The following is a 25,088-nucleotide window of genomic DNA, read 5'->3' as shown; positions in this document are numbered from 1 at the left end:
AGTTGAACTGACAGAGGGATAGATGCATAAATCAATAGAACAGAATAATGAACCCAGAAATAGTCCCATACAGATATGCCTAACTGACTTTTGACAAATGTGCAAAAGCAATTTAATGGAAGAAAAATTGTCTTTTTCAAAAAATGGTTCTGGGGAAAATTGGACTTCCACAGGCAAAACAAACAAAAATACATTGACCTAAGTCTTATGCTATATAAAAATTCAAAGTGAGTTATGGATTTAAATGTAGAAATGTAAATCTATAAAACTTTTGTAAAAAAAGCAAAAAAAATATCTTTGGGCTCTATGGCTATGAAAACAATTCTTACTATATCAAATTTATAGTACATACAAGGAAAAGATATTGTGTTATGAAAGGCCCTGTTATGAAAAATTAAAATATAAGGTATAAAGTGGGGGAGAATATTTGCATTTCAGGTATTCAAAAAAGAATAGTATCTAGAATATATCAATACTCAAATTTCAGAATTATAAAAAACCCTCATAAAATCAGAAAATGGACAGGCATGAGACATGTTCTTGAAAAGGACATACGGATGGCAAATAAGAACATAAAATCATTAACCATTAAATAAATGCTATTTATAACAACAAGCAATGTTACTACACTTATATCAGAGTGCTAAAATGAGAAAAAAATGACTAGACCAAATGAGGGCAAGTATGCAGGGAAACTGGATCACTCATACATTGCTGTAGGGAATGTGTAATAGAAAGCAACTCTGGAATATAACCTATAAAATTAGGCTAACTTTGGATATTTGAACTAAATATGCCAGATTATTTGAGAATATACTTAATATCAGAATGTAAATTAACACCATTAACACATTAAGAAAATTTGTTATTATCTCTTGATACTGTCTCTCTCTTAATCTCTCAAACTCTGTCTTTGGTTTATCTTCAGGAAAAATAGTTTATGATACATTGATCCTGGATTATTTCAATAAGAAAAAATGATCAAACTAAATATCACAATCTTATATTACTTTATTTATTACTCATTTTATTTATTCATCATGTCAAGTATAAACTACTGGAATAGACATTATTCAAGTCTGTGTGTATGTATGTGGTGTGTGCTGACTGAATCATCTCCTAAGAAACATATAATTTGGTAGAAGTAATATGACCAAGCATATCCATCACATACAATGAGATAATCTTGTTGGATAAAGAAGCGTATGCTGGACTTTGAAGATCAAATAAATGCAGATGTATGAAAACCATTCCAGATGGGCAGACAGCATGGTACTTCATGGAAGCAGCGCTAAGGCTCTGAAGGATAGCAGTCAATTCAAACTTGCCCACAGGTTGACAACTTGGAGAGGAAAGAAACAAACCTATAAATCTTGTTAAATCCAAATAATAGAAGAACTTGAATCTCATTCTATCCTATATAGTTTATACTGAGATAGCAAATTGGGGTTATTGATGACTTTAGAGTAATTAAATATCATGTTTACCATGTGGGAGGGTATGAGTGTGTGTATCTGCACGCACATGTGTGTTATGTCCATTAACAAACTTGGAAAAAACAACAATTACACAAAATCCAACCGCTCAAATACATCCTCTGAAATTATTTTGTTTTATTTCTCTTTTCCCCCTCTCTACATAACACAAAAGTAGGGAAAGAGGAGTTATCAGGGACATGTTAAGCATTATTTTAAGTAGATGCTGTAATCCTGGTTTCAGCAAGAGAAAAGTCGATATCCTTGAAAAACTGGGAAATGCAGGATTATACAGATTTAGATATTTAACTAAGGGCTTTCCAGTAGGAAAAAATAGCTGCACCCTAGCAAATTGGCTGTGTACAATGATTTGTCTTTAGCTTTATTACAAGGCAAATGAGCTAAACTAGAAAAACTCAAATAAGGGTTTGGATTCCAACGTGCAGATAGTCTATTGGTGTTCCTAGTGCTTAAACCTGGCTGCCTCTGCTAAAGTACCTTAGTGGTGGAAGGAAGTATCTCTGATAATCCAATCCTTTTATACCCAGGCTCCTTCTCACAGTTGAGGTACTTGTTTGAACTTTGTAGGCATTTCAGATAGTGACTTCTTACACAGAAACAGACTGGAAAGCAAAGTAAACAGAAACCTGTAGGTAGATGCTCCTGAAATATTGGAAAAAGGAACAAAAAATCAGATCATCTTTAACATTTACCTCTTTAAAATAGATACTAAATTTTCATGATCAACGGTCAAATAAATATTAAAAAAACAAATAAGTTTCATCTCATCTATCTACATTGTTGAGTTTATCCAACTGTTTTTTAAGACATAACAAATATTTGGAAGAATTATCTTTCAAATTAACAGTATATTATTTGATCAAGGAGAGAGAACCCACTGCTTTTCTCTATGGCTTGTGGCCATCAATATGAACACTGATTAATCTTTAATAACTCAGTGGGAGTTTTCCCGCCCGGGCTCTCACATCTGACTGTTGTCTAAAGGATGGAGGAGGGGTGAGTGAACGATCCCAGAGAGAAAGACAAATACTCTATGCTGTCACTTACATGTGTATTTTAAATGTCAAGCTTGTAAAAACAGAGAATTAAATGGTGGTTTACTGGGGTATGGCTGGTGGGGGAGTGGGACAGATATTTTCTTAGTGTTCAAACCTATATCAAGTACTAAAGAAGCCCTAGAGAAATAATGTGTAATACAGTGAATTTAGATAATGATATTATATTACTCTTATCAAACTTGCTAAGAGGCTAGAACTTAATTGTGCCAATTACTTAAGAGAAAGGATAATTATGTAGCAGCATAGAGGTGCTAATTATCCTTATAATGTCAATCACAATACAATGTATAAATGTATCACATTAACAAGTTGTACATCTTAAATTTACACAATGTTATGTGTCAAATATATTTCAATTATTTAAGAAACAGAATTCTGGGTATGAAGGGATAAAGTGCTTACACTATCTCTTGTTTGAGAGAATGTGGTAGCTTGCTTGCAGGTTTTCCTTCAATGGCTTTTGTGTCTTTTAAGCAGTTTTAAAAGATAAACTTATCTTCATTTTAAAAAATACTCAGATTGGCATTCTCTGCCTAAATCTTCTTGAGGGTTTCTGACATAAAGACTAAAAGTCGTAACACAACCTACAAGGCCCTGCCTGTCCTTGAAGCCTCCTCTCTCAGGACCCCCAGCTGCTTTCAGCAGTTCTGGGATTTCTGACAGTTTCTTCAAACACCGTGCTTCCTCCCCCCATGGAGCTTTCACTGCTCTTCGGCCTGGAGCTAAATCTTGCCTCATCTTCTTTCCTTCATATTGATAACTTGTTCTTATTCTTTACACGCCAACTCAAATCACACTTTTTCTCAAACACCAGAGCTGTTCTAGACTTCTCTGACTCTGTCAAATTCTGTCCTAAGGTTCATGGTACTCTCCAACCCTTTTGTAACACTTATCACACTGTAATTATGTTTGCAACAGTGCCTGGCAGTGTTGCTGAGAAAACAACCAAAGCACCTTAATATTTGAACTAATAAACCAGCACTTCTAGTGAGCTTTATTTAAACTGCCAGATGAAAGTAAGTGGCCCTACTTTGTGCTTCTGGGAATCTGGTTTGTATTTCCTTTTTTTAAAAAAAATATTTACTTTTTAGAGAGAAGGGAAGGGAGGTAGAGAAATATCAACTGGTTGCCTCTTACATGCCCCCAACTGGGGAACCTGGCTCACAACCCAGGCAAGTGAATTAACTGGGAATCAAACCAGTGATCTTTTGGTTCACAGGCCAGTGCTCAATCCAGTGAGCCACACCAGCCAGGGCATGTTTTTTTAAAATATGTTTTATTAATTATTCTATGACAGCTGTCCCATTTTGTCTTTATTCCCCTCTGCCCTGCACAGCCCCTCCGAACCCACATTCCCCTCTTCAGTTCATGTCCATGTGTCATAAGTTCTTTAGCTTCTGCATTTCCCATACTATTCTTACCCTCTTGTGTCTGTTTTCTACCTACCATGTATACTACTTATCCTCTGTACCTTTTCCCTGACCAGTTAACTTAAATTCAGTGTTTGCCAACCCTTACTGCACATTAAAATCTCCTGAGGAGTTTTTAAAACTCTCATCTTTGGGCTATGTTCCAGACCAGTTAAATCAGGATGTCTTCAGGGTAGGACCTAAACATTAATAATTTTTACTTTTGCTTTAAATATTTATTTATTTACTTATTTATTTACTTATTTATTTATTTATTTATTATAGTTGTGAGTGCCTGAAAGAGTTTATTCCTTTTTTAAAAACATATTTAAGTATAATTCAGATGTTGGAGCATTTAAAGATGTCCTGGAGGTTCCTAAGCCTCTCCTCATTTTTTTGAATTCTTGTTTCTTCATATTTTTCTCTTTGGTCATTTTTTTTCTTCCTTCTGTCCCCTTCCTTGAATTGAGTCCCAGTTTCCTTTCCATCACTGTTGGTTTCCTGTGCAATTCCCTTCATTTCTATTAGTTTAGCCTTCATATGTTCCTCTAATTTGTGATTAAAATCAACCAGTTCTGTGAGCATCCTGATCACCAGTGTTTTGAACTGTGCATCAGAAAGTTTTGCTATTTCTTCGTCACTTGGAGTCCAACATCCAAATTATAGGGATACCAGAAGGGGAAGAGGAACAGCCACCAGTGGAAAACTTACTTGAACAAATAATAAAGGGCAATTTCCCCAATCTGGCAAAGGAAACAGACTTCCAGGAAATCCAGGAAGCTCAGAGAGTCCCAAAGAAGTTGGATCCAAGGAGGAACATACCAAGGCACATCATCATTACATTAGCCAAGATTAAAATGAAGGAGAGAATTCTAGAAGCAGCAAGAGATAAGGGGAAAGTCACCTACAAAGGAGTTCCCATCAGACTGTCAGCAGATTTCTCAAAAGAGACCTTACAGGCAAGAAGGGGCTGGAAAGAGTTATTCCAAGTCATGAAATCCAAAGACCTACAACCAAGATTGCTCTATCCAGCAAAGTTTTCATTTAGAATGGAAGGGCAGATAAAGTGCTTCTCAGGTAAGATCAAATTTAAGGAGTTCATCATCACCAAGCCCTTATTATATGAAATGTTAAAGGGATTTATCTAAGAAAACGAAGATAAAAAAGATGAACTGTGAAAGAACAGCAAACTCAGTTATTAACAACCACACCTAAAACAAAAGCAAACTAAAAGGACAACTAGATCAGGAGTGGAAACATAGAAATGAAGATCTCATGGAGGGTTAGCAACAGGGGAGTGGGAGGAGGAGAAGGGGGGAGAAGGTACAGAAAATAAGTAGCATAGATGGTAGGTAGAAAATAGATAGGGGGAGGGCAAGAATAGTATGGGAAATATAGAATCTAAAGAACTTGAGACACGTGGTCATAAACTAAAGGGGGGAATGGTGGGGGCAGGGGTGTGCAGGGTGGAGGGGAATGAAGGGGGAAATAGAACAACTGTAATGGCATAATCAATAAAAGCACATAAAATTTAAAAAGAAAAAATTAATTATTGTTCAAGAACAGTTTTCTGTTTTTTACTCCCATCCCAGCCCACTGTGCCAAGTGCTCCCCACCTCCCTCCCATTTCCACCCCCTTAGTTGTTGTCTATGTGTCCTTTATATTAGTTCCTATAAATCCTTCCCCTTTTCCCCCTGAAATTCCCTTCCCTTTCCCCTCTGGTCACTGTCCCCCTGTTCTCTATTTTAGTGTCTTTGTTTTTATTTTGCTTGCTTGCTTGTTTTGTTGTATAGCCTCCTGTTAAAGGTGAGATCATATGGTATTTGTCTTTCACCACCCGGCATATTTCTCTCAGCATAATGCTTTCCAGTTCCATCCATGATGTTGCATAGGATAGTATCTACTTCTTTCTCTCTGCTGCATAGAATTCCATTGTGTATATGTACCATAATTTTTTGATCCATTCATTTAATGACAGGCCCCTAGGTTGCTTCCAACTCTTGGCTATTGTAACTTGTGCTGCTATGAACATTGGGGTTCATAGGTTCTTTTGGATTGGTGTTTTAGGGTTCATAGGATATAATCCCAGCAATGAAATTGCTGGATCAAAAGGCAGGTTCATTTTTAGTTTTTTTAGAAAGTTCCATACTGTTTTCCACAGTGGTTGTACCAGTCTGCAATCCCACCAACAGTGAACTAGGGTCCCCTCTTCTCCACAACTTCTCCAACACTTGTTGTTTGTTGCTTTGTTTATGATGTCCATTCTGACCGGTGTAAAGTGGTGTCTCATTGTGGTTTTAATTTGCATGTCTCTGATAGCTAGTGATATTGAGCATCTTTTCATCTGTCCCTGGATCTTCTGTATGTCCTCCTTGGAGAAGTGTCTGTTCAAGTCCTTTGCCCACTTTTAATTGGGTTGTTTGTCTTCTTAGAGTGCAGTCATGTAAGTTATTCATATATTTTGGAGATTAAACCCTTGTCTGAGGTATCATTGGCAAATATGTTTTCCCATACAGTTGGATCTCTTTTTATTTTAATACTGTTTTCTTTAGCTGTGCAAAAGCTTTTATTTATTTATTTTTAGAAAGAGAGAAAAGAAGGGAGAAGGAGAGGGAGAGAAACATCAATGTATGGTTGCCTCTTGCACACGCACTACTGGGGTCCTGGCCTGTATGTGCCCTCATGTGCCCTGACTGGGTATGGAACCAGTGACCCTTTGGTTCACAGGTACTCAATCCACTGACCCACACCAACCAGGGCATACTTTTCATTTTTTTTAATTTAATTTTATTGTCTTTTCTCCCTACCATTTATCTCCACTGTACCAACTTTCCCTGTAATCACCATACTGTTGTCCATGTCCATGGACAACATATCTTTACTCTTTTTCCTTTTTGCTTGATACCTTCACCCCCAAACCTCTCTAAACTGTCAGTCTGTTTTCTGTGTATGCATCTGTCTCTATTTTGCTTGTTAGTTCAGTTTGTTCATTGGATTCCCCATAATCATATGGTATTTGTCTTTCTCTGACTGGCTTATTTCATTTAGCATAATGTTCTCCAGGTCCATCCATACTGTCTCAAGGGGTAAACTTTTCTTCTTTTTTATGGCTGAGTAGTATTCCATTATGTAAATGTCTCATAGTTGTTTGAGTGACTCATCTACTGATGGCCACTTGAGCTGCTTCCAAATCTCAGCAATTGTAAATAATGCTGCAATGAGCTAGGGTTATTTACATATTTTTAAATTAGTGTTTTGGGTTTCTTTGTATATATTCCCAGAAATGGAATTGCTGGCAAAAACTTTCCAGTTAATTTTCAGGTGCAGCCAAAATTGATAATCAATGCTTTAATTCTACAAACTTGGTTTACTATGTCCCACTTGATGTAGAAAACACTACATGAATTAATATGAATGAAGCAAAGTTCTTAACTTTAAGGGTCTTATAACAGTTTTGTTAAGGTGATGTACTGACAAATGTACATATGGAATATAATGACAGAAATATTAAGATGTAAATATGGGACCTTCGACCAAGATGGAGGCATAGGTAGACACACTATGCCTCCTCACACAACCAAAAGAAGGACAACAATTTAAAAACAAAAAAACAACCAGAACTGACAGAAATCTGAACTGTATGGAAGTACAAAAACCAAGGACTTAAAGAAGAAACATTCATCCAGACTGGTAGGAGGGGCGGAGATAGGCAGCCGGGCAGAGAGGACTAACAGCAAGGCAGTGTCTGAAGGATACCAGGGTGGGCAAGGCAGCAGCTGGCTAACAAGGCAGAATTGCACACTGGGCTATTCTACATTCCCACTCAGATAAACTGGGAGAAGCAACTGAGGAGCAGAACAGACTATGCAACCCAGGGCTCCAGAGTGGGGAAATAAAGCCTCAAACCACTGATTGAAAACAACTGTGAGAGTTGAGGCAGAGGGCGAAACTCCCTCCTCACAGAATTCATTGGAGAGACCCATGGGGTCCTAGAATGTACACAAACTCACCCACACAAGAATCAGCACTAGAAAGGCCCAATTTGCTTGTGGAAAGTGGGGAAGTGACTGAAATGTGGGGGAGACCAAAGCAAACGCCATTGTTCCCTTTGGGACCCCTGCCCCACATACAGCATCGCAACCCAGCCACTGGGTTACCCTGCCCTGGTCAACACCTAAGGCTCTGCCCCTCAATATGTAACAGGAGCATCAAGACAAAAAAAAAAAATGGTCCAAACAAAAAAACAGATCAGAACTCCAGAAAGAATACAACTAAGTGATGAAGAGATAGCCAGCCTAACAGATACACAGTTCAAAACACTGGTAATTAGGATTCTCACTAAATTGGTTGAAATTAGTCATAAATTAGATAAAAATGAAAGCTACACTAAGTGAAATAAAGGATAATGTACAGGGAACCAATCGTGATGGGAAGGAAACTGGGACTCAAATCAGCAGTGTGGACCAGAAGGAAGAAAGGAACATTCAACCAGAAAATAATAAAGAAACAAGAACTCAAAGAAATGAGGAGCGGCTTAGAAACCTCCAGGACATCTTTAAACATGCCAACATCCAAATTATAGGGGTGCCAGAGGGGAAGAGGAAAAACAACAAGTGGAAAAGTTTTTGAACAAATAATAAAGAACTTTCCCAATCTGGCAAAGGAAATAGACTTCCAGGAAATCCAGGAAGCTCAGAGAGTCCCAAAGAAGTTGGACCCAAGGAAGAACACACCAAGGCACATCATAATTATATTACCCAAGATTAAAATGAAGGAGAGAATCCTAGAAGCAGCAATAGAAAAGGAGACAGTTACCTACAAAGAAGTTCCCATGAGACTGTCAGCTCATTTCTCAAAAGAAACCTTACAGGCAAGAAGGGGCTAGAAAAGACATATTCCAAGTCAAGAAAGGCAAGGACCTATATCCAAGATTGCTCTCTCCAGCAAAGCTATCATTTAGTATGGAAGTGCAGATAGTGTTTCCAAGATAAGGTCAAGTTAAAGGTGTTCATAATGTATAAAGAAATATGAAGGAGGTCAGTTCTACCTATTCATGATTTTTAGACTCCAGAAAATGTAAAACCTAGAAATAGAAATAAAAATACCAACTTTTTTATACTGCTCCTGTGATGAGGCAGCATGGGGTCTGGGCACTTGTCACCATGTGTATGTGTAACAAAGATTTGTGGGAAGGAAATAGTTTTTTATTAACAGGGTTTCAAATGTGAGGTAGCTGGGGGCATTCCTGTTCTGAGCCAGCCTCTCCCACAAAGCACAGGAGACCAGCCACCCCCAGGGAAATAAAGCCCAAGTACATGCCCAGAAGTTCCCCGTCATTGCTTATTTGTAGCCCAAGATTGTTACTCAAGCAAGTCTCTGTATCTACACCTTCAGGTTCTCTGTCTTGGATGCCAGAGTCACCATCACGTCACAGCTGTCTCTTTCAGGGTCTGGGGTTCACTACCTGATTACTCCAGATGGTTGTGTAGGGGAAGCTCCATTTACAAGGAACTTTCCAGCTCATGCCTCCATGTGCTGCTCTCAGGGTGAAAGAAGCAGTCTAGGACCCATGCATTGTGCTGCATCAGGTCATAGCATCCCAAGGGCTGGTGTTTAATGAGGCACACATCCCAGTGTGGAAACTGCTCCAACCATGCTGGAACCCACAGTTGGTCCTGGTGTCTTTTGCTCCAGCCTGTGCATGGCGAAGCAAAAGCTCACTTTTGGTTTTAAAGTCCTCTTCCAAAATCCCACACGTTCCAGAAGCCAGTGGGAGAGTCTAGCTTTCCAACCAATGAGGTCCACATTGTCCTTTGCTCCTCTTCTGGCCACCATGTTGCATAAGGGGAACGACATCTTAAACCATATGCTTTGTACAAAGCTCTCTACTGCTAAGTCACAAGCTGCTTGCCTGCCTTGGGCAATGTTCCTCCTCCAGTGGCCCCTCCCTTCATAGGGAAGACAACCCACTATTAATCTTCAATCCTGCCTTGGGGTTTTTCCCCTCATCTCTTGCCTTCTCTTGGTGATTAAGCATGATCCCTCTTACAATTTCCCCTTTTAACATATTCTGGACTTGGCAATCCTACAAAAACAATGGGTGATGATTTAGGTCTTCTGGAACTACTTCTTGCTGGCCATGGTCATAGTCTTACCTATCCCCTAGGTCCAGAGATTCATAAAAAAATGGAGGGTGGACTAGAGTGCAGGGTGTACTTCACACACAGGGAAAGATCTTGCAGAGTCCAGGTCAGTTGGCTGTCCCTGGAAAGTGGTGTGCTCAATGTCTAAAAGATGGCACTACTGGACAAGTTGGCATCCTTGTCATACTCAATAGATGACAAATTTGAGAATGTGTTAGAAGGCACAATCAAACTTTAACCACTAAATGACAAAGATAGAGACCAATTCTACAATGTCCAGCATTAGGAAAGTTGCAGCATCCTTACAGGAAGGTGTGCAAGGTTTGTCACAATTCTCTGAAGCCTTTTTGCCTACTATATTTAACTTTGGCTGAAGGAAATATTCTGAGATCCTCTCTTTAAATCATCTGGGACCTTTCTGTCTAAACCTTTATGGCAGAAAAAGAAAGCAGCTTTAAGGTAAGCTGACAGACTGCCCCATACTTCACCAACTTAACCACTTATTCCAACCAAATTATTGAGTCTCAGGAGGCAGTGATGCAGATAGGCTTCTAAAGTGAGGCTTATACTTTGTAAACAATTACCCAGATAAATGAGATCATAGGTATATATTCTATTTAAAAAGAAGGGAGAACACAGGGTAATTTACACAACAAATTACAAATCAGTCTGTAAGTCCATGAAACTGCCTTTTGAGGAGATATCCAGTTGCAAAGCCTTTGCTGAAATGACATTAAATAGTCACAATCTGACAAACAATTTCTGCCTATAAATTGAACAGCTCTGATGATGTAAAACTCAGTTCAAGGTCGAAGTGAAAACAAAACTTTGAAGACAGTTAGCTGTATTAGAGTCTAAAGTCCACCACTGAGCATTGTGATTTTTCCTTGAAGCCTGATTTTCTCAAGATCACCCTAATTGTCCTCAAGAGGGACTACATTAAGTCCAGTTTTCATTTTTACTCATTCATTTGCTTGAAAACAGCAAAAGCAACAACTAATCATATAGGCTTTTTAAATCTGCTTTGCTGGAACTTACACAAGGAACCTTCGGACTGATCTTTATTGTGTCCTTCAGGGCACAGAATCCAAGCCCCACAACTGCCATCAGGATTTTTCTGCAGTACCTACATTCCTTAAGTTCTTGAGGTTCCCATTGTGTTTTAAGGTTTCTCCTTGCCATCTTTCAGAAAAGCAGCCCTCATCCCTTCCCTGGAAAGACTGCCATGCCATGAACCAAGAGACCAAACACGATAGCAGGACACTTCTCCAGTGGGCTTTTATTAGCTTTGAAATTTCATCTCAGTCCCTCGAGGCTTTCTGGTAACAACCAGAGCCTAGGTATGGCTCCTTCAGGCATGACATTCCAGTCAATGTCTTGGTTAACAAAACCACAAGTGGAACTTGGTTTAAATGGTTTTATGTAAAGAAACTTCATGCCATCACTCATTCATCAAGAATGCAAAATTCATGGGGGATCAGGTAAGGGAGAAAAATACAAAGGAAAATCCTATCTATACAATATCCACCAAAAGTACATCTCCATGTCTTATATCTTTCACTGTTTGCTTTCTTACTTAGAGTGAAGTTTTAACAAACTCCCAGAAACCTCAACTACCTTCCAGAACACAAACAAAACATAATGTAAAGCAAAGACAGAGTTTGAAAAGAGAAGGGACTAAATACTAGCCTTCCAATCTTGTCTCACACCCACCAGTTCTACCAACTGGTCACACAGATAACCTTTCCTAGGTCCCAACTGGCCTGAAGCCCCAGTGATAGAGCAATTCTCTTGCCTCTCAGTGCATCCACTGGTCTAGCTAAGACATGACCCCTACAAGCCTATCCTGTGGCAGAGACTTGCTCTTTTGCCCCCAGCTGGACGGTACGGACACCAAACAACCTCTCCTAGGTCCCAATTGCTGAGGCATTCTCTCGACTACCAGTCTCACAGATAACCTCTACTATTTCCCAATGGACAAACAACAGAAACAAGATTTCCAATGTACACAAAACAGCAAGTTTCCAAACTCATCCCCATAAAATCAGAAAGCAAGAAAAGAAAATAAACAGGCAAAGAATAAAGCAAACAGAATGCTGTTCCCAAGATCTGAGGTTTCCTTTTCTTCCCATTTAAAAACTTTCACCACCTTCTATATTTTTTTTCAGATTTAGCTATAACTCACTTTCAGTCCTTGTTCTCTTCAACAATAGGAAGGACCGTACTCAAACTCAATATCTGGCAACTAGAAGTCCCTAGGTCTACAATGACATTCTGCAACTGCTGAAATATAGGCCCTGCAAACATCTTATTATGCAATGACCTGAATGCTTCAACATGTGGGATCTCATTGCACTTCCCTAATGATAAGCAGTATAGTTCCAACTCCGTGATGGTATTGCAATTTAGAGAACCATACACGGGCCATATTTCCCCATAGTCCAAAATGTACATAGGCCAAACAATGTTGCAGTAGAAAGCCATTTTTTCTAACACATTGGAGAATGGCTGTACCTACTCCAGTCGTGGGTAAATTTTTACCCAGAGGACCCCCTGTAGGAATCAACACAGGATAACTCCTACCAAACCAGTATAGGCCATATGTTATAACCAGAAAAATGTTGGCTAGTTGGGAACATACAAGCAACACTTGAACCCACAAGTTTATCTCCTGAGCAGGTTTTGTAGTCTCATATTCTGACAACTGGTGCTGTGGCTCTTTAAAATTCTGCTGCTCTTCACTCAATCCTATCCATATGGCTTCCTTGGGAAACCATGTGTCGAGCCAGAGGACCAAACAGTGACCCCTGCACAGTAGCCTCTCAAAGCTTGGGTGATCCCCACCCACTCTTAGAGTCGGTCTCTTTTCCAGATCCATTTCCTCACTGGTTCCCTTGAGCTCGGACAGTTCTCACTCAAAGCGCTATTCTTGGCTACCAGAGCTGTTCTTATCAGACACTGGTTCATGGCTTCCCAAGCTCAAATGCCCGTCATTGGACCCTAGTTTAGAACTCACATGGTCCCTCTTGAACCCTAATTCATGGCCCTCAGAACCAGAGCTGTCCCTATCAAAAGTTATGCAGAGAACCTGACTGGTATGGTGCCTACGTGGTATATAGCTCAGAGGATGTGCATAGCCCACCAAGTTGCCTGGAGCCAAAATAGCATAACAACCAAGTGACTCATCTCCTTTGGTGGACCACTCATTTGACTCATCCCCCATGACAGAATACTCATGTGACCCACCCAAAGTGGTGGAGAGCTCACAAGACACAGTGCCCAATCTGCAGCATGCATACGGGGTTGACTCTCACAGTCTTGGGGTTTCTTTCCACCATTCTAGCATTCCTGGCAACCAGCACTGTGTTACCACTGTTCAAGGGGGGACAAATTCACACAGGATCCAGGCAGATGGAAGAAATTTTGTGGAGCCATGGGGATGTCTGGTATGCCTTTATTCAAAGGTGGGGTGATCCACACATGGTGAAAACCATGTGTTGCACAGCAGGAAGTCCCAACTCCCTTATATACTAAATGTACAAAGCTGGCAGGGTGTCAAAACATTGTATAACACAGAATGATACTGCGCATGTGGGCCCACTCAAGGCAATGGGAATTCAGTTTATTGGACACAGTCTCAAGGCTTGGGAACACTGCTTACCTTAGTTGCCCAGACATCTGGGTGAGGGAACCTGACTGACTCCATTTACCCTACAGGCACCTTGAATGGAGTGCAGGTCCCTGACACTGGATAGTCCCCACTTTCCAGTGGAGAGCCACACTCTCGGGGTCAATCTGCCACTAGCTCCTTGTCTACCTTGGGCAATCACCCTCCTCTGTCAGCTCCTCCCTTCAAAGTGAAGGCAAGTCACTTTTAATCCCCAATCCCATCTAGTAGTTTTCTCTCTGCCCCCTACCTTCTCTTGGTGATTTGGCCTGACCCCTTTGTCACACACCTAGTTTGTGATAGTCTTTCTTTAATTGTATACCTTTATTCCTTACAATTTCTCTTTATAGTAGTTGATATTATTATTTTTTTGTGGAAGTACAAAGGATATTCCCAAATTTACCCAATATGACTCAGTATAGAAACATTTTTTTTTCTGGAACAGCAGTTCTTAATGATGGCCCCAGAATAGCAGTATCAGAATCACTTGGCAATTTCTGACAATGCAAATTCTTGGGCCCTGCCCAGAACCACTGAAACAGAAACTCTGGGGTGGAACCTATAATCTGTGATTTAAGAAGCCTTCCATGTGTTTCTGATGAATCCTTAAGATTGAAAATCGCCTGTTTGGAGGGTCTGGTTTCTTTTTTTAAAATATTTAATTCATTTATTTTTTTAGAGTGGGGAAGGGAGGGAAAAAGAGAGGGAGAGAAACATCAGTGTGTGGTTGCCTTTCACGTACCCCTTACTGGGGACCTGGACCAAAAACCAGGCATATACCCTGGACTGGGAATCTCACCAGCAACCCTTTGGTTGGCAGGCCAGCACTCAATCTATTGAGCCACACCAGCCAAGGCTAAGGGTCTGCTTTCTTGAAATCCAAGTGTTCTGTCTGACAAAAGACCTAAGTGGCCAGAACTGAATTAACTATGTGCATGACAAGGATTTAGAAAAAAAAAATATATACCATATAAGGCAAGTGATATACTAGTATTTTCCTTTATTTTTTAAAATTATTTTATTTTTGTTTAATTATAGTTGTCTGCATTTATCCCCCACCACTCCCTCCCTTGCTTCCATCCCCACTTGGTTTTGTCCATGTGTCCTTTATAGTTCTTCCTGAAAACCCTTCCCTTCTTCTCTGCATTATCCCCTCCCACCTCTCCTTTGGTTACTCTCAGATTGTTCTTAATTTCAATGACTCTGGTTATATTTTGCTTGCTTTTTTCTTTTGTTTATTAGGTTCCAATTAAAAGTGAGATCATATGGTATTTAATATTTTTCTTTAGTGTTTCAAAATAAGTTGATCTTAAATTTAATGTCCAACTGTTCCTTACTGGACTTGGACAGTGGTCTGGCTTCATTTGCTCTTTCAGATTAATACTTAATCTGCCATGTTATAATTATATGTGATTTAGTGAGTAGTGAATGGAATTTGGAGCCAAATATGTGAGTTTATATTAAGCTATTCATACTTAAATTTATGGTTGAAGTGTTAACATGCATACACATGCACATATTATGAAAAATGCCTTATGAATATTTAAACACTGAACATATACCTGTAACCATCATCCAGATGAAGAAACAAAACATTACTATTCTTTCCAGTCACCACTTACCACAAGGCTACCACTGGTCAATCTTTTAACAGCTTAGATTAGTTTTGTCTATTTATATACTTTAGATGGATGGATACATACATACATACATACATAGAAAGATGGTTTGATTCATATAGTATATATTATTTTGTGTCTTCTTGTAGTCAACATAAGTTTGTGAAATATATCCATTTTATTCCAAAGTCGGATACCGTGTCTTGGCCTTTTGGCTAAGAGCAAGTGTAGTATCTGTTCTTATCAGTTTAATAGTTGGATAGTCCCTAACTCACTTCCCTACTATAAGGCATTCCATTACTTATGTCATAGTTTATCTATTCTACTGCTGATTGGACTGTAAAAAAAAGTGTGGGTTTATAGGAATAAAAGATTTTGGCTTTGGATTATTTCTTTAATCTTCCCATTTCTATCATTACCTTGTTTCTCCTTTCACAATTATTTTTAAAAGGGACTACAGTAGAGGGAGCAACCCTTTGTCGAATACTCATATCATATGGAAAGTGCGATTGTCAGTTTAAACCTCCCAAAGTCTTTGCTCCTTTGCTATTAGTATCATTTTTGCAGAGGTAGGAGACTTAGAGATGCTAACGAGTGTAAGGGCACACCTCACAGTTGCAGAGCTGACACAATCTCATTGTTCTAGTGCTGGAGCCCCTCCCTAGTCTATGACCATACTGTCATTTTGAAAGAGCTTTTACATGTCTTCATAGATTTATTCTGTACTCTGGCATATTTATTGTTCAATTCATTTCAAATACTATCAACTATGTTCTAATTAACTGCAAAGCAAATGGAATTTATATTGCATATTATTATTTGCAACACTCAGGTTGCACTTGTTATACTTCTCCAGACTTAGTTATACATTTTATTTTTACATTTCCTTCTGAGAAGTTGTCTCTCAATAATAACCAACTGAATTATTATAGAATGCATGGCGATACTATAAGTTTAAAAATATTTTGAAGAAGAAAGTATATATTTCAAATATGAGGAAGTATAGATATTATGCATCTTGGTGATCAGAATATTTATGGTTAAGAATTTTAATCTAGCATATGACATTTTTCATATCAGAAAAAGTTATTTTTCTGTAATTTTGAGTTATGTGAAATCAAAGTAGTATTTGCTATTTGAATCCAGTTTACTTTCTATATTATCCTAATATGTTTGAAATTATTAGTTCACTTGAAATATTTAACAACTGCATTTTAAGCCATCCTTGAAAATTCAATTTTGTTTTATGTGTATACATTCCTTTATTATAGCTGAACAAGTAGAAACAAGTATTTTTAAAAGTCTTTAAATAATGGTCATTTATAGTTTTTTGTTATTTAGATTAACAATATACATAAATAAACTGATGAATATTTTAATTAACTATTTATTTTACATTGTCAACTTCCCTATTATGTCTTAGGTTTGGGGTCAGACATTTTAATTAAATTAACTTATTTTGGTATAATTAGACATAAATTTTCATGAGAATAATCTCTCTCTGAATAGAAAAGTAGAAACTGAGTGAATTTTTAAAATTTTGTGTCAGGGAAGGAACAAATCGATGATTCTTATACTGGAGTTGCCGTATTGGTGTCCGTCCTCCAGAGCTGGTGCTCTGATATTCTCTCCAGTTAAATGTGAGCACTTCAGATTATGTTCCTACTGGTCTGTAGCTCTGTAGACAAGCCCTTCTTATGATAAATATCTATGTTAACTAAGAAGTAATCACAGTAAAATGAATCTTGAATGCACTACTGCCTGCAAATGTAACTCTTCTCTAGTGAATTATCTAATTAAAGTCTGGGTCTTAATACTTCAGTGCTTTACAATTACAGACATGTATTTAAAAAGTCTGTGGGCATAGATGATCTGGTCATGGGATTGCCTAAGCTGTTAAGATTCATACACTCGGGCACACTAATATTTCAAATAATCCTATTAATAATAAACTCAGGGAAACTGCAGTATAGCAGAGGGACTATACTTAAATGTATGGGACTTGAAGTTGACTCTGAGAGCCCCCTGCCTTCCAGTGCCCATCAAATGCACTTTCATGTTCTGTGTAACTTCTGTTCAACCGCCTTCCTAGTTAACTTCCTTGTTACTAAAGAGGAGTAATAAAGCATAAAAAAGGTATTAATACTAATTTTGGAATTTTTCTTTTTTTTGTTAAAGCAGAAGAATCTTAGGAGAAAAAAACAGTGGAAGGAAGAAAACTTAAGTTTTGGAAGATAGTATTTACAATTTGTAGGAGTTATTAATGTATTTCTCAGATTATTACTATTTCACACACTTGGCATTTGTTTTCTTTTGATTTTGAAAACAATATGTTTATTATAGAGAATCTGAAAGTGCTGAAAAGTATGAAGATAATTAGAATACCTGTATTTATCTTTCAGAGGAAAATCACTGTTAATATGTTGAATTATCTCATTGAAATCTTGTTTATGTCAGAAATATATATGTTATATATATATATATATATATATATATATATATATATATAGTTCCATTTATAGGTAAAATCATTAGAATATCTTAAGAATCATAGTATTAGCAAAATACTGTCACAGTAAGTGTTAAGGTCTTGTTCTGGTAACCTAATACTGTGTAATTACTTCAAAACTTAGTGGCATACAACAGTAACATCATCATCATGGATTCTGTGCGTCAGGCATTCTAAGAGGACTCAGGTGTACAGCTGCCACATGTGGTCCCCTACATGATTGCTCTTAGGTGATCACTGGAGCTACAGTCATCTGAGACCTCACTGAAGCTGGAATATCTGCTTATAAGGTGGCTCACTCATACAGCCGGCAAGTTAATGCTGGCTGGTGCAGACGTCATCAGTTTTTCTCCAGGCGGACCTCTTCCCGAGGCTGTTGCTGTCTTCATGGCACAGTAGCTGGATTCTCCTGGAGTGGGTGACACAAAGAAGCAGGAGGAGTCTTCAGTGCCTTTTTTGATGCAAGCTTGGGACTCATAAACCTTCACTGCCACTGCGGTCTTCCAATCTCACAGGAGCTGCTGTGATTCTAGGTGGAAGGGGCGTATGCTAGGCCATGAAAACCAGGAGCTGAGTCATTGGCTGTCACAGAGCCTGAGTTGAAGGAATTGAATTGCATGAACTCCTTGGGATAGTACGTCATGAAAACAAGGTAGTAAGTGTTCACATGCTGAGTGCCCATGAAGTTAGGTAGCTTTAAAGTTGGCTAACTAGCCAGTGATTGATTAATTAATACAATGTGTGAGAGTGACTATCAATATATCACAACTTGTATTATTTTCATAGTTCTTTCCTGTTCAATAGGATTAATCCTGTTTTAAATAAATAAATAATACTTTAAAAGTTTTGAGTGAGCAGGCTGGAATCGGGAGTCGAATTAGTAGACTACAGAATAAAAATTCCAAACAATCTAGAGACAGGGATGCTGGCTCAAGTTGACACCTGTGTTTCATATAACATGTGATTCTTGGGATAGTTGCTGATATACCAACCTAAGTATTCTATTGGCCATAAACTCAGTGTAAACTTAAACTGTCCCGTGGTCCTTAAAAACACTGAAATGTTTCTAGGCCAACATAATACAATTAAACTATCTAGAACTTCAGCCACTGGCCACATGTGGCTATTGAACACTTGAAATATGGTTAGTTTAATTTGAGTTGTTCTGTAAGTGTAAAAATAAACACTCTGGATTTTGAAGGCTTAGTAAAAAATATGTAAAATGCTAATAATGAATCATATGTATAATATGTATTTGTATATACTAAGTAAAAGATATTAGTAATTGATTTCACCTTTTTTTTATTTTGCATTACTATGCCTACAAAAATTAAACCTAATTTTGTAGGGCTAACATTCTATCTCTGTTGCTGGTGTGCTCTAGAGCATTGGAGGTCAATGCCTGGCACTCTGAGTGGCCACTGGAAAGCACCTGGGATTCTGTACCCAGCTGGAGTCTGGTATGGGAGACAAGCATAATTCTCAAATATTTAGAAATGATAATGAAGCAGTTAGGTATGTAGCTGTGGGAAGGGAAAAGTTGGAAAAATACAGGAAGAATTATAGGTATGTCGAGTATTAAAGAGCTATTATAACAAATAGAAATTGGATGTATTTCTCTAGGTAAAACTACAGCCAATGGTATTAAATAGCATCAGGAAGTCAGACTTTGTTTCAGCATGAGGGCCTTTCTAACAATTCCTTGTTCAACAAGTCAGAGGCCACTGTGGGGGCAGCATTTACTTTCTTTAGAAATTTCCAAAAGGTAAATGGATTAACTGTTCATTTGAGGCATTGTGTTAGTGTAAGTTATATATCGAAGCCTTTCATTAATCCAAGAAAGATAACAGTTTTCCCCCTGAAGCACATTACACCATAAACACAGGAAGAGATGTATAGCTCTCCAACTAATATGTCAAGTTTGAAATCTTGCAGAATATACAGTCCCTGACTATTCTTGCTAGAGATTTCAAACAAAAGCAGTGGAGTGTGCTTTATTTAATCATAAAATTTTTGAAAAGGATCAAATACAGGATAACGTTTCAGGAAATAGTAACAGTAATAATTCTCACTGAAATAGAAAACTTCAAGTGGAAACTAGTAAGCAAATATACACACATAAAAGGAAATTCAGAAGTAGTATTTTCTGATTGTTGCAAGAAATAACAGATGGTTTCTAAATGGTGTTTACATCAATCAACTTATAATTATTTTTATGTTGCCTGTTTTAAAAAGAAAAGCAGTTAGACCTTGTGTGTCGGTATTTAACCAGCTCAAAGATAGTGTGTGGTGTAAGGTGCCTTGTGATTAGCCAAATGTAAAGGCTTAGCATTTCTGAAGAAAGAGGGAGTAGAGAATATAATTACAGTAATGAAGCATGACTTTCCATTTATTTATTTATTTTTCAGAGTGAGACTTTTTTCAGTCTCTGTTTTTCTTAATTATATTTTTATTTTTGGCACTATATCTGTAGTAGTGAATTTAAAAAAATTTTCTCATTTATTATTTTTTGAGAGGGAGAGAGTTGGGAAAGGGGAGAAACATCAATTTGTTGCTCCACTTATTTAAATATTCTTTGGTTGACTCTTGCCTGTGCCCTGACAGGAGATTGGATGTGCAATCTTGGGGTATTGGGACAGTGCTCTAATGAACTGAGCTACCCATCCAGGGCTGAAGCTATGACTCTTTAAAAGATCTCAGGCAGAAAATGAACAAGGCTTATGGTAAAAAAAAAAAAGAGAGATTTTATTTTTGAGAGCAAAATTTTTATTTATATAAGATTTAATCCAGTGTATCTGAAACATAATGGAATATTGCACAATAATACTTACTTTCATTTATACTTAGTTATGTTTACTTTAAATTTGTACACAGTTTTCTACCCCTGTGCCTTTTAGATCATTTAATACTCTAACTGGAGCTTAATCTGTGTGGCATCCCTACACCAAGAAGAACGCAGGTGCACACTCTTGTCATGTGTTTGTTTTTCCAGTAAGAGAATGATTGGGGATGTGGGAGACAAAACTTTACCACTCGGAGAAAGAACAAATTCCCTGCTTTTAAAACATTTTTATGTTTAATTTCATTTTTTAAATGACAGTTAACATTCAATATTACTTTGTATTAGTTTCAGTCATACAGCAGGGTGGTTAAGTAAACATATAATTTATATAGTACTCCCCTCTATAATTCTGTGCCCACCTGGCACTATATATAGTGATTACGATATAATTAACTGTATTTTCTAACCTGTATTTTACATCCCTGTGACTATTTTGTAACTACCGATAAGTGCTTCTTAAACGTTTCACATTTATTAACCAAGCCCTCAACTCCCCTCTTATCTGGCAACCTGCAGTCTGTTCTCTGTATCTTTGAGTCTGTTTCTGTTTTGTTTGTTTATATACTTTGTTTTTTAGATTCCACATATAAATGAAATTACATGGTATTTTTATTTCTCTGTCTGACTTATTTTACCTAGCATAATTCTGTGTAGGTACATCCATGTTGTCACAACTGGTAAGATTTGATTTTTTTCTAGATGAGTAATATTTCATTGTATATATGTACTGCATTTTCTTTATCCACTATTTAACTGATGGGCACTTGAGTTGCTTCCATACCTTGGCTATTATAAATAATTCTGAGATTAAACTAATTAAACAATTAGTATAATCCCAAAATAGATTATAGCTTAAATGTAAGACTTGAGAACATAAAATTTCTAGAAGAAAATATAGGCAGTAAAATCTCTGACAATTTTCTTATTAATATTTTTACATATCTTCTTGGGTAAGGAAAACAAAATAAAAAATAAATGAAACTACATCAAGCTAAAAAGTTTTTCATTTTTCTCAGCAAAGAAAACCACCAATAAAATGAAAAGACTACTGCGTGAGAGAAAATATTCAATAATAATAAATCCAATGAGGGGTTACATAATATTCAAATTTATAAAGAATTCATATAACTCAACACTGAAAAAAATAAACAATTTAAAAAGTGGGCAGAAGACCTGAATAGACACTTCTCCAAAGAGGATATACAGATGGGCAATGTATATATGAAAAGGTGGGCAATGCTACTAATCCTCAGAGAAATGCACATAAAAACCACAATGAGATATCCTTTCACACCTGTCAGAATGGCTATCACCAATAAATCAACAAACTTGTTGGTGAGGATGAGGAGGAAAGGGGACCCTCGTGGACAGTTGGTGGGATTCCAAACTGGTGTAGTCACTATGAAAAATAGTTTGAAATGTCCTCAATTTGTTTTAAATTGCCACTATCTTATGATCCAGCAATCCCACTTATGTATATATATCTGCAGACATTCAAAATCACTATTTTGAAAAGGTAGAAGAGGCCTGTCCAGAAAGCAAACAGCCATGTACTATGAAAAATAGAGGCAAGAAACATGTATCTTGTATCTTATCGATGAAATTACAAGACACAAGAAACATTATACATAGGACAATGACGCCTCAGTCCCCTTCAAAGTAGGCACCTGGGGACCTCACACAGTTCTCCCAATTGCCATGAGCTTCCCCATCCTATTTTCCTGAATCTCATTGATGTCTGAAATCTCTTCCCTTTCAAAGGTTATTTTAGTTTTTGGAAAAGCCAGAAGAAGTCACAGAGTGCCAAATATGGGCTGTATGGGAACTAAGTCACCTAGGTGATTTGATGTTTAACCAAAAAACTCTGCAGGAGACATGGTGCATGAGCATGGTGCATATTGTTGTGATGAAGCTGCCAATCATCAAGTGCCCATAGCTGCGACCGACCTTCTGAGAATCATCAGAATAGTTTCTGAAGAGGAATGTTCAAGCTTAATGCAAAATTTGATACAGATTCATTATTCTACTTGCGCAGTCATTTTGAATGTGGTGGTTTTAGTTAGTCTGAAGGTTGTGGGTTATTGTTAAGCTGAATGTGGTTGGGTACACAGTACATGTACTCACTCACTGGTGTCTACCACCCCCACCGACTAGCACAATGGAGTTGTCATTGCTCACGCATGCACGTTCCAGTCCACTCTCCTTAGGTTCCAGGTTACAGTCATATCATCCAAACCATTCTCTTTATATTAACAATAGTTGGACTTTTTCCAGATAGACCTCGTATGTATCAACCCTGCTTCTTATTAACATACTTTCAATGTCCTGTTTCAAAATAAGTGTGTCATCATGCTTTTCAGAGATGATAAAAAGCCAGTGTATTTATGTGAAATTTGATCTTCATAAAAAAGGTAAATTAAATAATTGAGGTTCTTCATGTATAATTTTATACCTTAAATTAGTTTTTGCACCTATAATTATGCTCTTAAATTTATGAAGTGTCTCATTGATAATGATTTTAATCATTTTTTTCTGAATAGAAAAAAGTTCTGCCTACCATATTTCAAATGCAAAGCATTAATAATTTTTGATATAGGGGTATCACTTTTTCATTATTACTTCTCTTTATACATGGAGTTCAAAAGCAATCTTTTAAAATTTTTCTTTGCAATTTTATTTTACCCAATATATATGCATATCATATGTAATAACACATGCTGGGAGTGGGACAGTTTATTAATAACTTAAAAAACCTTTATTTGCATATTAAATAATGCATTGAGACCAAGACAATGGAATAAATGCTCACTTACTCTCCCTTATAATTGACAATTTTTTCTGCATTTATGGATATAACACAAAAAGCAGCCATTTGCAAAAGACATTGTGAAAGGGGAATACTTCTAAATAATAAATGTTGTTGATAGTCACACTGTTAAAAAAGAACAGAAATTTAAAATCTGACTAACTGACTTATGGATTAGATATGTAGTTCTTACTCATTTATGAAATAGAATGAGGTCTCTGTTTACAGAAAAATGCTCCTAGTAGGTACATTATGTGAAAACACAGAGCCCTTTATCCCATTATTGTACATTTAGGTTATTTTATATTTCCCCACAATACAATAATGTCATGATGAACATCCTTGCACTTAAAAGTATGTCCACATTTCTGATAAATTTCTGTCAAATGATATTAATTGTTAAGGGTTACTGAGGCATATTGCTGTATTTGTTTCCAAGAATTTATCTCAAGTAATACTTCCTGCAGCTCTATATTACTGTTTTTTTTTAATTTAACCTTTTAAGCATTATTACTTTTTGGATGAGAAAATTGAATAAAAAGTTCAAGAGATTTGATTAAGACCTTCTAGATAATAGCAGAACTGGGATCAAAATCAAAGGTCATGATATTAATCACAATGTTAAGATGATTTTAACAGTAAGATATATTCATTAATCATAAACTTATTCATCAACTATTCATAGAAAGCTTACCATGTGCCCAGAATTGTTCTATGTGCCATGGTTATAGCATGAAACAAAAACCAGTGAGAACTCATTGTCCACATGGAGCTTGCATGCTGAAAGGTAGAGAATTAAAAAATAAAGACGTATATTATACAGCATGTTAGATAGTGATAAGTGATAGAGACAATTTTTTATTTTACCTTTTAGTTACTTTTACTTTTAAATACAGACTCACACACTTGCAGCCCCCATCTACAAGCTTCCCCCAGCAGTGAGCACTTGCATAACAGTGCATTCTCAAAACCAGGAATAGTGCATTTATCCAAATTGCTAGCACAATAAAATTAAGTAAACTATAGCTCTTACTCAGATTTTACAAGTTTTTCCATACACTCATTTTTGCCATGCCTTTGTATATAATGCTATTTAATGTTCTCACGTATAGCCGACACCATCAATGCAATTGAAATATAGGTCTGTTCTGTCACCACAAAGGAAATCTCTTATGCTACTTCTTTATAGTCATACCTTCCCTCCCCTCGTATAATCTCTATAAGTGTGTTACTTTCAGGATGGTATGTGCATGGGACCATATAGTTTATAAACTTGTTTTTTCACTGAGTAGAATGCCATTAAGATCCATCCAAATTGCCATGTATTATACTTTGTTCCTTTTTGTTTCTGAGCAGTGTACAGAGAAATATAAAATAGAAAAGGAAATGCAATTAGGAGGATGTGTTTTTAGTGAGGTGATTTCTGAAATCATCTCTGAGGAAATGACCAAAATAGACAGTTAAGGATGTTAGAAAAGGCTCCCATGCATATCTGGGGAAGCACTCCCTAGGTGGAGGGAATATGAAGACATTGGCCC

General features: G+C 37.2%; 1 protein-coding gene and 1 pseudogene across 1 annotated transcript in view; both read left to right on the top strand.

The window, feature by feature from the left end:
- Positions 1 to 25,088, top strand: part of DPP10 (dipeptidyl peptidase like 10) — a 713,494-nt gene that overhangs the window by 354,699 nt on the left and 333,707 nt on the right. The window lies entirely within an intron of this gene.
- LOC119046966 (uncharacterized) lies at positions 15,589 to 15,801 on the top strand (annotated as a pseudogene).

Source organism: Artibeus jamaicensis, unplaced genomic scaffold (genome assembly GCF_021234435.1).
Source record: "Artibeus jamaicensis isolate MK-2021 breed Jamaican fruit bat unplaced genomic scaffold, CSHL_Jam_final contig_536, whole genome shotgun sequence".
NCBI classification, from domain to species: Eukaryota; Metazoa; Chordata; class Mammalia; order Chiroptera; family Phyllostomidae; genus Artibeus; species Artibeus jamaicensis.
Note: the sequence above shows the minus strand (reverse complement) of the source record. Positions and strands in the feature narration are given on the sequence as shown.